The sequence below is a fragment of the Macrotis lagotis genome, chromosome X (assembly GCF_037893015.1).
Source record: "Macrotis lagotis isolate mMagLag1 chromosome X, bilby.v1.9.chrom.fasta, whole genome shotgun sequence".
Classification (NCBI taxonomy): Eukaryota; Metazoa; Chordata; class Mammalia; order Peramelemorphia; family Peramelidae; genus Macrotis; species Macrotis lagotis.
Window position 1 is genome coordinate 587,384,732 of NC_133666.1, and position 14,368 is coordinate 587,399,099.

The window sequence follows — 14,368 nt, forward strand, 5'->3', positions numbered from 1 at the left end:
GCAATGATCATACCAGCTAAAAGATTAAAACAAAATGCTATACAATGGTAAAGAAAAATCATATTCTTCTACCAACAACAGAAAGAATGAGCTTTGAACAAACATGAGAGAACTTATTTTAAATGATGATTTTCTTTTAAAGATTTAGTTTGCTTTGAAACAGATTTATTACAAAAACATTATAAACATTAAAATACTAGTTGGGCTAATATTTTTTCTAATGTAGTCATCTACATTTGTTTCAGGTAATTACAGATTTTAAAGAATTCAAATTAAAAATAAATAAATAGAGAGACTATATTACAAGACAAAAGGGAAGCAATATAACTTTATGACTTCATTTGCACTAAAAACAATCAGTATATCATCAAACTATACAAAAAAAAGGTGCAGAGATTCACCAATAGTCAACTTGCTACCAAATTAATTGGAAACCAAACCAGAAATATACTTTTTAATGTTAGAAGTGCACTGGACCTCACAGAATTTGGAAATACATACAAGCTCTCTTTTACCAGTAGATCACAACCTACTTTCAAAGACATGCAAATACTTCTGAAGTTTTTCAAAATATAATTTATCCTGTAGTCCATAGTTCTCTGGGGAAATAGCATGCAAAGTAAGTGGTTACATACCAGCACTATCTGTTAGTTGCATTACTCTCATCATCACCACAGTTCTGACACTGTGAGGAGAGGTCCTTGTCAGTTGACTGGAACTTCTTGGAATACCTAAAATCAATAAGCACGACCTTCCCAATGGAATGAGAATATATGAAGCCCTTCAAACTGCCTGAATACTGAATAAACACATTAATGTGCTCTATACAATGTGAAAGGAAGGCGTAAAGGGCAGGTTATGGAAAAAAATGTGTAGTAGTAAAGAGATGTCATTCTAATAATTATTCTTCTTTCTCACTACACATAAGGATCTGAAAATTAAAGGTAGAAAATCAAAGCAGGGAGAAGGGAAAAAATAAATACTGAAAGAAGATAGAGCGAAAGTGAACAGGTGAAACAAATCCATGATTAAAATAGATTTTTGTCTCTTGTCTAAAGGACTTGCTGAGAAATAGTAAGCAAGTGGAATGATGAGTTCTAATTACATTGAAGAAATTTAGTAAGAATAAATTTCAAAGATTTATGATTTCATCAATGTGGGTCCTACCTTCAAGTGCAAAACTTCTACAATTTGGTAGAGATTTTTGAGACTGAAAGATTCAATACCTCTGAGCCAACCTAGTACAAAACTTATAAAAACTATGTGGACCTGTAACTACCATGTTCTTTGATAGAATCTATCAGAATTAAGCTTTATAGTTATAGTGATCCAGAATTAAGCTTATGTCCAGGCCCAATGAGGCATCAAAGTAAGGTAATAGTAATGAATTCATAAATATAAATTTTTTAAGTAACAATTTACATTGTAGTTTTTTGAAGATCTGAATGCTATACACAAAACTATCCTGTGTACATTTAAATGTTTTGCTTACTTTAACAAAAAGGTAAAAACTCTCTGAATATTTGACTTAATTACTACTCGATGACTACTTGATAACTGATTTTATCTTCCATTTCAAAAACTGGAAAACATAATAGATTAAAGAAATGTGTTACTTAGAGATTAAACATGGACTAGAATTCTATATACACTCTGGCCTAAAGACAGACTAGCCAAGGATGTGATCTGCATTGAATTGGATCCAAGGAAAACTAGGGTGTTTTTTTTTTTTAAATAGGAGTAAAGAATATAGTAAGCAAACAAATACTAAGGGCTCAATTCTAAAGCATATTATACACTGGGAGTTCCAGGACTCAGAACTTCTTTATTTTTCCTGTCTGTGATCATTCTATACTACTAATACTATATTTACAAAATTTCTTACATAAGACTTCCACTATCAAAGGGCTGAGGGGGAGGAATAGATTTAAGGAAATGAGTTGTATGTGAATAAGGATTCCAGTCTATCATTACCCTAAAGAACATTCATTAACCCTCATCTCTGTTTTCCAAAGAGCAGGTTTATCTATAGTAATCAGTGGCAGAACTTAAAAAAAAATTAAAAATAAAGGAAATGAGTTATATGTGAATAGGGATCCCAATTCATCACTACCCTAATGAACATTCATTAATCCTCATCTCTATTTTCTAAAGAACAAACTTATCTATAGTAATCAGTGGCAGAACTTGAGACAGAGAGAGAGAAAAAATGAGGAATATGACATGTAAGTAATGAAAAGGTAATGATCTCTTTCAAGCTTCTTCAAGAGCCTTTGGTCTCGGCAAAAGACTCAAGCTTATAAGAGAATATAAGTCTTCCTATTCGATTCAACTTAAAAAGTATTGGTAGAATGCCTACTATAGGCCAGGCAAAATGCTACACCCTAGAGATATAAAGATGAAAACAAAACAATCCCAACCCACAAGAAGTTTTCATCCCCCCCTTGGGATAGGAAAGGCTGTGGGGAGAGTCAGGGGAAGGAAGACAGGAAAGAAACGGAAGTACACTGAGGTAGGGAGGAAGGGCAAAAATCCAAAGAAGATAGAAAAAAGACAAAGATAAGGTGAGAAGCTGCCAGGCCAGGTTAAAGGAACAAATGTTTACAATCTATTCTCTATCCCAATTTCCTTCAAAGGCATGTGGTTTCAATTTAAGGTCCCACGTGCCCCAGCAAAACAAAGTATTTTCTGCTTAAAGAAGCCTTTGTACTGGCAGCTCAGTTGCTGTTTGCAAAGCAGAAAAGGAACTATGTTTTAGGGGAAAGAAGCAGAATTGTTGGAAGGAAAGAAAAATTTAATAAAAATATTTCTTAATTTTCTTCTCCAAATAAGGAGATGTAGAGAAAATAATATGCAGGTAATTCTGTAACAGTGTCACACTAAAACTACATTATATTCAAAATGAAAACTTTTGGGGGCCAGATTGGTGGTTTCATTTGTGTAGCGAACACTGGGTGTGAAAACTCCTTCTACTGATGCAGACTGATATTAAATTAATATTATAGAGAGCTGAAAAAATCTATTTTAAAAGACACACTTTATTAAATAATTCTTTGTGTTCCATAGAGAAGAGTAGCAAGACAGAAAAAGAAAATTAGATTTGGAAATCTTGGCTCTGCTGTTTAGTATCATCTGTGACTTTGTCCAAATCATTTGAACCTCAGTTCTATTATCTGTAAAATGAAGGCTTTGAATTGAATGACCTCTAAGTTCCCTTCAACTTCAGAAGTTGAAGGGAACTTAAGAGGTCAGCTAGCCAGAAATCTCTTCCAATTCTGGAATGTCTTGGGCAACAACACTAATATATATACTGAGACAACCTTTGCTTAGGCCTGAAGATGAAACAGTACCTGCAGTGCTGGACTTGGAATCAGGAATAGCCAAATTAAAATCTTGCCCAAGACACCTACTAGCTGGGTGATCCTGGGCAAATAACTAACTACTTTCAACCTGAGTTTCCTCTTCCACAAAATGATAATAATAACAATAGTACCTACCTCCCAAGGTTATGAGGAGAAAATGGGACACCATTTAAAGCACTCTGCAAACCTTGGAGAACTAAATAAATACTAATAATTAGTTAGGGGGGGCAGCTAGGTGGCACAGTGGATAGAGCACCAATCCTGGAATCAGGAGTACCTGAGTTCAAATCCAACCTCAGACACTTAATAATTTCCTGGCTGTGTGACCTTGGGAAAGTCACTTTACCCCCATTGCCTTAAATAAAAAAATTTTTAAAAACTAGTTAGCTGAAGTAGTATTAGTAATAATAATAGTAGTGGTAGTAGTAATAACAGTAGTGGTAGTAGTAGCAGTAGTAGTAATAGTAGAAGTAGTAGTACTAATAGTAGTGGTAGGTATTGTAGAAGGAGTAGTATTAATAATAGTAGTAGTAGTAGTGGTAGTAATAGTAGTAGTAGTATTAATAGTAATAGTAGTGGTGATGGTAGTGGTAATAGTAGTAGTACTGGTAGGAGTAGGAGTGTACCTAGATTTTATTGTTAGCTGTACAATTTCATCAGCTCAATAGATTGTTAAGAATAACTTTATTCCTCAGAGTTTCAATTTCCTTCTCTTTAAAACAAGACTATTACCCCACTGGTCCCACAGGACTATTGTTAGCCAATGTACTTTATAATTGGATAGCACCAAGTAAAATATAACAATCCAACAATGGGAAGTTCATTCCTTTGTGAAGCAGATCAAATCTTTCTAAATTCTCCCCATTTGCCCTAGTTTAACCCTCCAGAGCCACATAAAATAATTAAAATACCTCTTCTAAATTTCAACTCTTTAAATATTAGTAGAGACAAAAGACTTACTTAGGTTCTACCACTCACTAGTTAAATAATTTCAAGTCATCAAACCTCTCTGAGTTTTACACCGTGTTTCTATAATAACTTCCCAATCATCATCCAATTCTCTTATTAGTTCTTTTACAGTTACATTCCTTCCACCAAGACTGTGTATACCTCATCGTGTAATTTTGTTCTTTTCACTGCGATATCACTTCCAAGTCTATACATTAAAGTAGCAATATAGCTAACATGTATATGAAAAGTAGTTATATAGCAAATAGGACTGTACAAAGAAGAAAAAAAGATGTATTTCAAATCTTCCATTCTCTCTCTGCATTTCAGTCTTACATTGTCAACTGCATTCTGTTAGCAGATAGCACAACTCAAATTCAACTTGTCCAATCTGCATTCATCTTGTAGACCTACCCCCTCTTACAATAGCCCTATCTGAATTGATGCCATAAGATTGCTTTTTCTTCTCTCTCACTCACCACATCTTATTGATTCTCTCTCCACAATCACTCTATACCCCTTTCCCTCTCTCTTCTCAAACTGTCACCATCTCAATTCTGGCCATCATTTTTACTGTTTAGAATATTACAACAGCTTCCTAATTATTTCCTATATCCAACCTCTCCCCATATCCTGATCAGTTTTCATATGTAAGTCAAAATAACCTTCCTAAAAGTCAGCCTGTTCAAAAGATTTCCTCAACACACCAGGAAATAGTTCTAAAAGGCACTTAAAGACTTGAAACAATAAATAGATAAAATAAGGAAATTAATCTTGAAGTATTCCATATTCTTTCCAAATTTAAGTCTTGTTTCCAAAATTCATATTATCTCCTTCATACATCCCAACATGTTTTCCATGCCAAAAAAGCACTCCTTCCTCATTTATGCCTTTTAGATTCCGTCTTTAAGATTCCATTTATCTTACAGGCTCAGTTAGTCTTAAAGGCTCAGCATAAAATGGATTGTCTTGAATTGGAAATCTATCCTGCTCCCATAGCTGTTCATGTTCTCTTCCTCAAATTCCTGAAGGATTTCTTCCTTTGCCTCCATCACATATTATATGGTATCACGCTTACCTAACCCATACATCAAACCCCTTTGATGCCCCAAAGTAGGATATAAGCTACCTGAGAACAGAACAAATTTTATTTTTGTATACCCAGGACTTTTTTTGGTAGTTTGTGGGTAGCAGGTATTTAGTAAATGATTAATTAAAATGAATTTCCTTACATGGAGAAATTAATGGAAAGTTTAAGAAACAAAATAGACATGACAATGAAGGAAGAAATGACAATTAGAGATCTCTCTCTCTCTACCTAGGTAGCAAGGTGGCCCAGTAGATAAGAGTACTAGAACTCGAGTCCAGAAGAAATGAGTTTAAATCCAGCCTTATCATTGACCAGTTATGTGAGAAACTGTCTGCATCAATTTTCTCAAGTGTAAAATGAAGATAATAACAAAACTTACTTCTCAAGGTTATTGTGAGAATCAAATGAGATACTTGTAAAGTGAGTATAGTGCCTGACACATAGTAGACACTTTAAAAATTTTTGTTCCCCTTCCTTTTCCTTCCCTAAAAGAGGATGGGCTAAGAAATTCTGAACTTAATTATAATTGTATTCATTCCTAAGAAAGCAAAGGAAAAGACAAGGAACTGCTATTCTGGATGTGATACTGAGGAAATGGAAATAGTAGGTATCTTGGAGGCAAGTCACTCTTCCACTACAGAGTTCATCTTGAAGAAAATCTGTGCAAAATCGGATATAGCACAAATTAGATTTCAAAAAGATTGACAGAAAGGATAGGTAGGATTCAATGGCCTAATATGACTAGAGTGAGTAGCTATCTAAGAGAGTTGCTTAAGAATAAAATCCTATGTAAACAAGAAAAAATTATTTCAATGAAGAGGAAAAGAGGAAGAGACCTGTCTGACTTCACTGGAAACTTATTTTACAATTCAACTTTTAAGTAACTGATGTCAAATATGAACGAATAGCACAGTCATATAAGAAATTCCAAGGGCACTAAAACCCAGGATGATCCAAGATTGGGAACAAAGCCAAAGTCAATAAAGAGGATGATTGACTTTGTGTTTGCTTGTTTTAGGCATATCATGGTCAAGAGGAAGATCAAAATGATAGAACCAATGTCTACAGTGTATGGGTTGGCAAGGGTAGGAGAGTGAGCTCAGCTCTTATTTTATTCCAAGGTGGTTTTTTTGTTCTGCTGAGGAAATATTGGAATATGAGGGGGAAGGGGGGGGGGGAGAGAGAGAGAGAGAGAGAGAGAGAGAGAACAGGATTGTTGGAAGGAAACAGTAAAACATCACCTTGTGGACCAATACTTTCAAGTTGCCAGGCCAAGATACACTATATCTTCAAAAACTAAAATAACCTATGAATGTGATTGCTGAGCCTTCTTCTTGCATGATTCTTCAAATGCCATGGGGAACAGTAGAAATGTTTCAGTACTGGAAAAGGGCACATATTACAATTTTGCCATTTTTGTCAAGCTTATTTCCTGGTTTGACAATGGGTATGATTATAGCAACAATGTAATGGACCTCATGGTCTATATTACCTCCAAGCAATAAAGGAGAAAGCCATGTATTTTCGTTGTCACTCAAAAAAATCCCCAGCTATCCTGGGAAGCCCTCTTCCCTAACTAATGCTCCTATCCTGGGGATCCTATCAAGAAAGTCACCATATTCAGTGCAAAAAAAAAAAGTGGGGGAGGAGGCCAAGAAGGCAAAATCTTCAAACTGCAAACCAGGTAATTTTACTTCAATAACTGGCAAAATTCTAGAATACACTAATAAAAGGAACACTTAGTGAAGCAATGATTAAAACCCAAGTTGGATTCATCAAAAATAAATCATATTAGACCAAGATCATTTCAATTGTTTGATAGGTCAATTAGCCGAGTAGATCTTAGCCTGGAATGAAATAGACACACTATACCTAAATTTCAGGAAAGCATTTGATAAACTTTCTGTTTATAGTCTGATAAACTATTCTGTTGGACAAAAAGTAGATATGTGAGACAACAAAATGTAGTGGACTCAGAACACAAATGGTTGAATGGCCAGGGTAGGCAAAACTAGGACCAAAGAATAGAAGATGCAGTAAAGCAGATTTAAGGTAAATTTAAGAAAAACTTCCTAATCCCTATAATCACCTTAAAGTAGAATGGACTTATTCACATCCAGAGTCTGAATGCAGAGCAACACATACTATGTTCATTTTTTAAAATTTATGCTTTTTTTCTTTCTTGATTTTTCCTTCGTTAGCTCTAATTCCACTTTCCCAACTTGACTAATACAGAAAAGTTAAACACAATTGTACATGTATAACCTATATCAGATTGTTCACTGCCATGTGAAGGGAGGAGGAAAGTAAGGGTGTTATAAAAATGCAGAACTCAAAGGCTTTCAAAAATGTTGAAAACTACCTTTGCAAATAATCTAACAAAGTAGATGGACTTCCTGGGTCATTTCTCACCCCAATCCAACCTACCCTCTCTCACATACATACTGCAGAACTCTAAGGAGTCACTGGACATTCATTTTAGTGTTTCAGAAAGGATCTCTAGTTAAATATAGATTGGATTTAGATGACCCCAGTGTCCTTCAAACTCTAATGGTCTAGTTTTATTCAGCATTGGAAAATACTGAATTTGGAAATACTTCATTATATTGACAAGAATTCCTTAAACTAATAGTCTCATACTTAAGGGTTTTGAAATATTAATGACCTCTGGATCCAAGATGAGTAGAATATTCTGAATAAATAAGGAAGAACTTAAAATGAGAATGAAATTTTGTTGTATAATGAAGAAAATATAATGGATTTCATGCTGAAATCTTTTTATTATACAATAGTGGACCAATAGAAAACTGATAAACAGACTAGCTATTAAAGGAGATAATTCATGTAACTACTCAGGAACTTAGTTTCTCCATCTGCAAAATGAAGATTAGAATTTCACAACTTACCCATAGTGTTTTAAGTTTTTAACTTAAGCTTTAAACCTCACAGTGGCTATGTGACCCCACTGGGCAAATCACTTTTTTTATTCAGTAGACAACTCTTTAATACTCTTAAGTTGAAGAGGAGGTATTAACTAACATTGGTAATGGGAATTTCTTCAACAAGAAGTTTTCTGTATTAGAGAAATTACAGGTCCAGTTAACATCCTCTAAAATATACAATATTATGTTATCAGCATAAAAATTCTCAAAGAAACTTTATTCAATTACTTGGGGCATTAGAATTCTTCAGAACACATTTGCAGTACTTTTTCCTACAATCAATCGGTTATTTTAAGGTTTCTATTATCAGACCTAAAAAGACAGTAAAAAAAACCTTAAAATTCAGATATATATTTTTACTTTCATACTTCTTTTGTTTCAGTAATCCAATAAATTGAGAAAAGGAAACTATTCAAGAAACTTTACAAATATTCTGTCTGAATAGTAAATACCTTAGTCATAATTCTCAGATGAAACCTTTCCGCTTTCTGAGTTAATTGCTTAAAATTTTTGATAATAGATTTATCAACCTTCCTAACAATACATGCTACATATGCAACCTGAACGAATTATTCTTTGCTCATTCAAGAAATTGTCATATTGAAGATCATTATCATGCTTAAGCTTTGTAGATTTCTATACATACAAAAAAGAAAACAAAGGATTGGATCTTTTCTTAATCTAGAATCAGTATCATTAAAAAAATCATTTTTAAGTTTTGCAGAAAAGGTAAACTGATTTAGGAATTGCTCCCTTTTCCCAGAAAAAGTAAAACATTTGACTCATCACCTGTTAAAAATCAAATATAGGAAACATAAATATACATAGTTATTAAATATATAATTATCCATAAATAACTTTCAATTCCATTATTATGGATATGTGACCATGAGAAAATCAGGCAACCTCTCAAGTATCTCAAGTTCTAAAATTACAACATACAGATAAAATCACATATTTGTCTAAAAGAATTATGACTAGAAAGAAGAAAAAGAAGGGAGAAAAGGAAAAACAAAATAAGAGAGCAAGAAAAGGAAAGAGGAAAACATGACAGAAAAAGACACCCAAAGCAATTCAGTTTTTGAGGAGATAGCAAGTATATTATTGTTCCTTAGTATACTGGAATCATCAATTTTGCTCTTATCATCCACTACATGGTGAAATGTTAATTAGCTGGTTTAAAAGCATAGAAATGTTTTAATCCTTCAAATTTAGTGGTTCTACTTTGAATGAGATAGCCAAAGGAAGATGAAATATTCTCTATTAAAGTAATTTCCCTTTAAAGCCAAAGGAGATCAAGTTAAAAACCAGAGCTGACACCAAGTGGAAAGGTTTCGCCATATCTGGTATAAGAGACTGAACTAGGTTAATCGCATAATGATCCCAGTTTATACCTTGAAAGGTTTTCTCTCCTTTTTTTCCCTTTTTTAAAATTTTCAAATAAGTATTTTTATTAATCTGACCCTCTCACCATCCCCAGTTCAACTAAGCAAATTAAAAAACAAACGAAAACAAATCCCTCAGTAGTCAGTAAACAAGAATTCAGTACGTACACCTTCTATATACAAGGTACATTCAAAGAAAGGTAAAGACGGTTAATGGGGGAGACAAAATGGAAATAACTATGCACAAACAAGATATCTACACAGAATAAATAGGAAACAATCAACAGTTTGAAAGCAATACTATTAAAGGGGACTAGGATAGGCTTCTTGCAAAGGACGGGATTTACCTGAGGAGGTGTGAAGGAAATCTGAGAAATTTAGGAAATGAAGATGAAAGAGAAAGGTCTAGCCAGAGTGGCAGGCAATGAACATTCTCATTCAGTCACTGGATGGGAGTGTCTAGTAGATGACACAGGCAGGAGACCAATGTCACTGGATCATAGAGTAGATGGAAAGGTAGGAAGGGGGTCAGGCTTTCCAAGTCAGATCACTTTACATGTGATTATGGAAGCAAAAGGGAGTCACTGTAGTTAATTAAGTAGAGAAGTGACATGGTTAAACTTGAATTTTAGAAAGAACAGTTTGACACTTGAGTGGAGTACAGATTTTAGTAGGGAAAACTTTGAGGTAAGGAGATCAATCAGTGAACTATTTCAATAGTCCAGTTACAGAGTCTACACCAAAGTCAGGGCAGTATTGATGAAAGAATGGAATATACAGGAGAGATATTTTAAAGGTAGAAATGAGGACTTTGCAAATGATTGAATTAAAGGGCAAAAATAAGGAGGCACGGATAAAACCTGAGTAACTAGCCAAGGTGACTGTGAAGATGGTGATGATATCCTCTTTAGCAATGAGTAAATTAAGAGTAGGAGAAGGTTCAGGTGAAAGGACAAGTCCAATTTTGGAGATGCTAAATTAAAGCTGTCTATGATACCCAGATTGAAATGTCCAAAAAAGAAGTAGAAATAGGAGACTGTACATCAGCAGAGAAAAATACTTAAGAAATATACCTGAGAATCATCTACATAGAGGTAATAATTGAAACCTCTGGAGCTGCTGAGATACATAAAAGAAATGGTATAGAAGGAGAACAGATTAGTATAATGGGCAAGGTAAGGGGGGAAGAGATGAAGGTTGTGAATCAGCTCAAACTGATGGGCCAGCTTAGCGAGGGGAGGGTGTGTGCCAAGAATTCATCTCCCAATGATAAGGACCTATCAGGACTCAAGAGGGGAGGAGCAAGGATCTTCTATTATATCATCTTGCATGTAATGAGGATTTGGGGTGTCTCTCACTAAGAGAATTATGTTAAGAAAATTCTTTCCTGCAAGAATTGCGAATAAATGGATTAATTCTTCCCACACTCCAGTAAGTATAGTCTCCTTTCTTTTGCTATTTAGAGTCAATTTCTCCATCCCACAAATCAGCATAGTAACAGGAAAGTTTGGAGTGGCAAAGCTGAGGGAGGAGACTATGTTGGTCTGTTAATAACAGTTTCCATTTCTTTCCAGGGAAGTATGAAACATAGTTCAAGCTGAAAATGTGAGAGAAGCCATGGGAGAATTATGGAGGGATGAAAAAGTTAGAAGGAGTCATTGTGATGAATGGGATATAGTGAGTCAACTATTTAATCATTTTTCAGTTGAATTCAATTCTTCACGACCTATTTTGGGGTTTTCTTAGAAAGATACTGGATTGGTTCACCATTTCCTTCTCCAATTCATTTCATAGATGAGGAAACTGAGGCAAACAGGGTTAAGTGATTTGCCCAGTCACAGAGGTAGAAAGTGTCTGAGGTCAAATTTGAACTCAGATTCTCTGATTCCAGGTCCAGAACTCTATCCACTGCATCACAAATGTTCCCTAGTGAATCAATTAGGGAGATACAAAAGGAAGGCCTTCTTTAGTAAGGAACCATTTGAGATTATGCAACATAAATGTGTATTGAATCGGTCAGCAGCTTTATGATTTCAATTCAGTAACAAATGTGGAGGCGCAAAGGTAGAAGATGGTGAGAGTAATTAAGGGCAGACTTGGCAAGGCAGGATCATTGATAGAAGGGAGCAAGGAACTTGACAGAAGAAGAAAAGAGTAGAACCTAACTGGTCCACCAAAGGGTCAAGATGAACAAAGGAGGCGAATGTAGCCAAGAGCAAGAACTAAAGTGTGGCAGGATTAGAGGTTCACAGATTGTACAAATGTATATCATATTCTACTTTTTAGGCTTATCATCTCTCTGTCAGGAGGTTTATGCCATATAGTGTACACTTGTATTTTATCTTCATTCTTTTGAATTGACAATTAATCATAGAGTTAATTCTGAAGATTTTAAAATGTTTTCATACAAGCATATGAAAAATGCTGGCAAAGATGAAAAATAGAAGAAAACAGTTGACCTGTTGGTGGAGTTGTGATCTAGTCCAGTCATTCTGGAAAAACAACCTGGAATCATATTCAGAGAATTATCAAACTTTGCATATTTTTTGACCCAGTACACCACAACAGCAAAAGGATAAAATGAAAAAGCACATTATTCAAACATAAATCAAGAGATACAATTGAATGAACTTCCAAGTAAAAACATGTTTTTAACCAAATTTTAAACCAAGTTTTAACAAATGGAAATTAAAATGACAAGAAAATATGCATAAAAAGAATGAAAGGAGAAATTTTAAAAAGCAGACAACAATAAAAAATCAAAAGCTCTCTCAAAAATGAATTGCAAATATTAGAAATGTTAATGAAAAGAATTCTCCACATCTGTTTTAGTAATTTATAAACAAATATTCTGGCATCTCATCATCCACATGCACGCTAACCTTACTGTAAACTTACAAGCAACTTTGCCTTGCAGAGACTTCTCACCATCTACACTGGCAAATGTTGAATTCCTCAGCTTAGACTTCCTGGTAGCAAATGGGGCAAAACAATCCCTACTTCTTGGGGGGGGAGGAATTGGAATAGGAGCTAAGAAAGTATAAAACCAAAAGTTGAACAGATCACAAAGTCAAGAACTTAGGTTTCCCAGTGGTGTCAAAATCTAAGAGTTTAATTAGAAACAGAATTCTATGCATAGAAGCAGAATTCATACCAGGAGGTAACCTAATGGGTCTTTGAGTAAGCTGGCTATAACCCAGCTACCTAGATTAGTGACCAAAGTATTTTTATCTGTTCCATACAATTTCACATCTCTACTCCTATTTTCACATGAAAGAAATATTCAATTGCCCTAAATCATTATCATGTTAATAGATTTGGCCCCACCCTGCATGGTAGACCCAGGGTGAGTTCAAAATAGTTGCCTAATAAATGGTAAATCAAAGGGGCAGCTAGGTGGCACAGTGTATAGAGTACCTGCCCTGGACTCAGGAGGACCTGAGTTCAAATCCAGCCTCAGACACTTAATAATTACCTAACTGTGTGACTTGGGCAAGTCACTTAACCTCATTGCCTTGCAAAAACCAATAAATGAATGAATGAAAGGTAAATGGTGGTTGAGGGAAGGAGCCACAACATAATGAGCTTTGGAGGGGTGGGATGCAGTTCCCCCCCATTGATGTTTCAATACAATCATAGGCCAAAATCCACCATACTCTCTTCCAGTATCAGCCACAGAGCTGGGGGCTCAGAAAGCAGCCAACATACTTGTGAGGCCACTGTTCTATTGCTGGTTGGGGAAAGAGCTGATATGGGATATGGAAAAGAGATAGACTTTAATTAAGTGGCTTTGATAGAGGCCACAGTGACTGATAAATTACCTTCCTTGTTATTCAAATTATTCAAACTCCTACTCTATTCATTAAGAATATATTAAACAAAAATTAACAAAATTAAATAATGGGGGCAGAGCTGAGAATATTATGTTCAGTTCTATAATAGGAAGAAATATTCAGACATACTTTTTACAATGCTCTTCCTAAAATAAGTCAGGAATAACTTAAGAAAAATATTCTTCAAGTTCTTGGGGTGAAAGAATGAGGATATCTGGTTGTTCCAGGTGTGTGAGAAGAGTGTACCATGATTAAAAATGGGAAAGAAATATACAGCTTGATTAAAATAGAAGAATAAGAGATGAGACAGATTAAGAGAAGGAAAGCTATCAATTTTAATATTTTCATACCAAGGAGAAAGCAAGGAAACTAAAGTAGTAATAGTTCAACTTTAAAAAAATATATATCAACATCATATTATAATAGTGAACTGAGATGTTACTAAATTTTAGAGTTTATTCTCTCTTCCCAAAGAGAAAATAATCACCCATTAACTACATATCAAGGCAACTAGAAATCTTCCTTAGTTAACCAGCAATTGGTCCAAAAGATGGAAACTCATAATTCATTTGTATAATGTCTTAAGTGACAAAAGTCTCTCTTCACTCTGGATCTGCTGCTCTACAGGGTTCCAACTCCACGGAACAAGATGCCTCTGTTGCCTCCTCTCTGGTATTCTTTCTTTCTCTCCTACATTCATTCCCATTCTGCTTTCCACCTCATTTTGTATGTAGTCTCCCCAGGCTGTGAGTTCCTTGTGGACAGGATTGTATTGTATCCCCAGCACTTAGCAAAGTGACAATCCCTT

The 14,368-nt window shown here is 34.8% G+C and overlaps 1 protein-coding gene across 5 annotated transcripts in view; it reads right to left on the reverse strand.

Annotated features, from left to right (window-relative positions):
- Positions 1-14,368, reverse strand: part of TMEM65 (transmembrane protein 65) — an 85,773-nt gene that overhangs the window by 57,233 nt on the left and 14,172 nt on the right. The gene's annotated exons all lie outside the window — the stretch shown is intronic.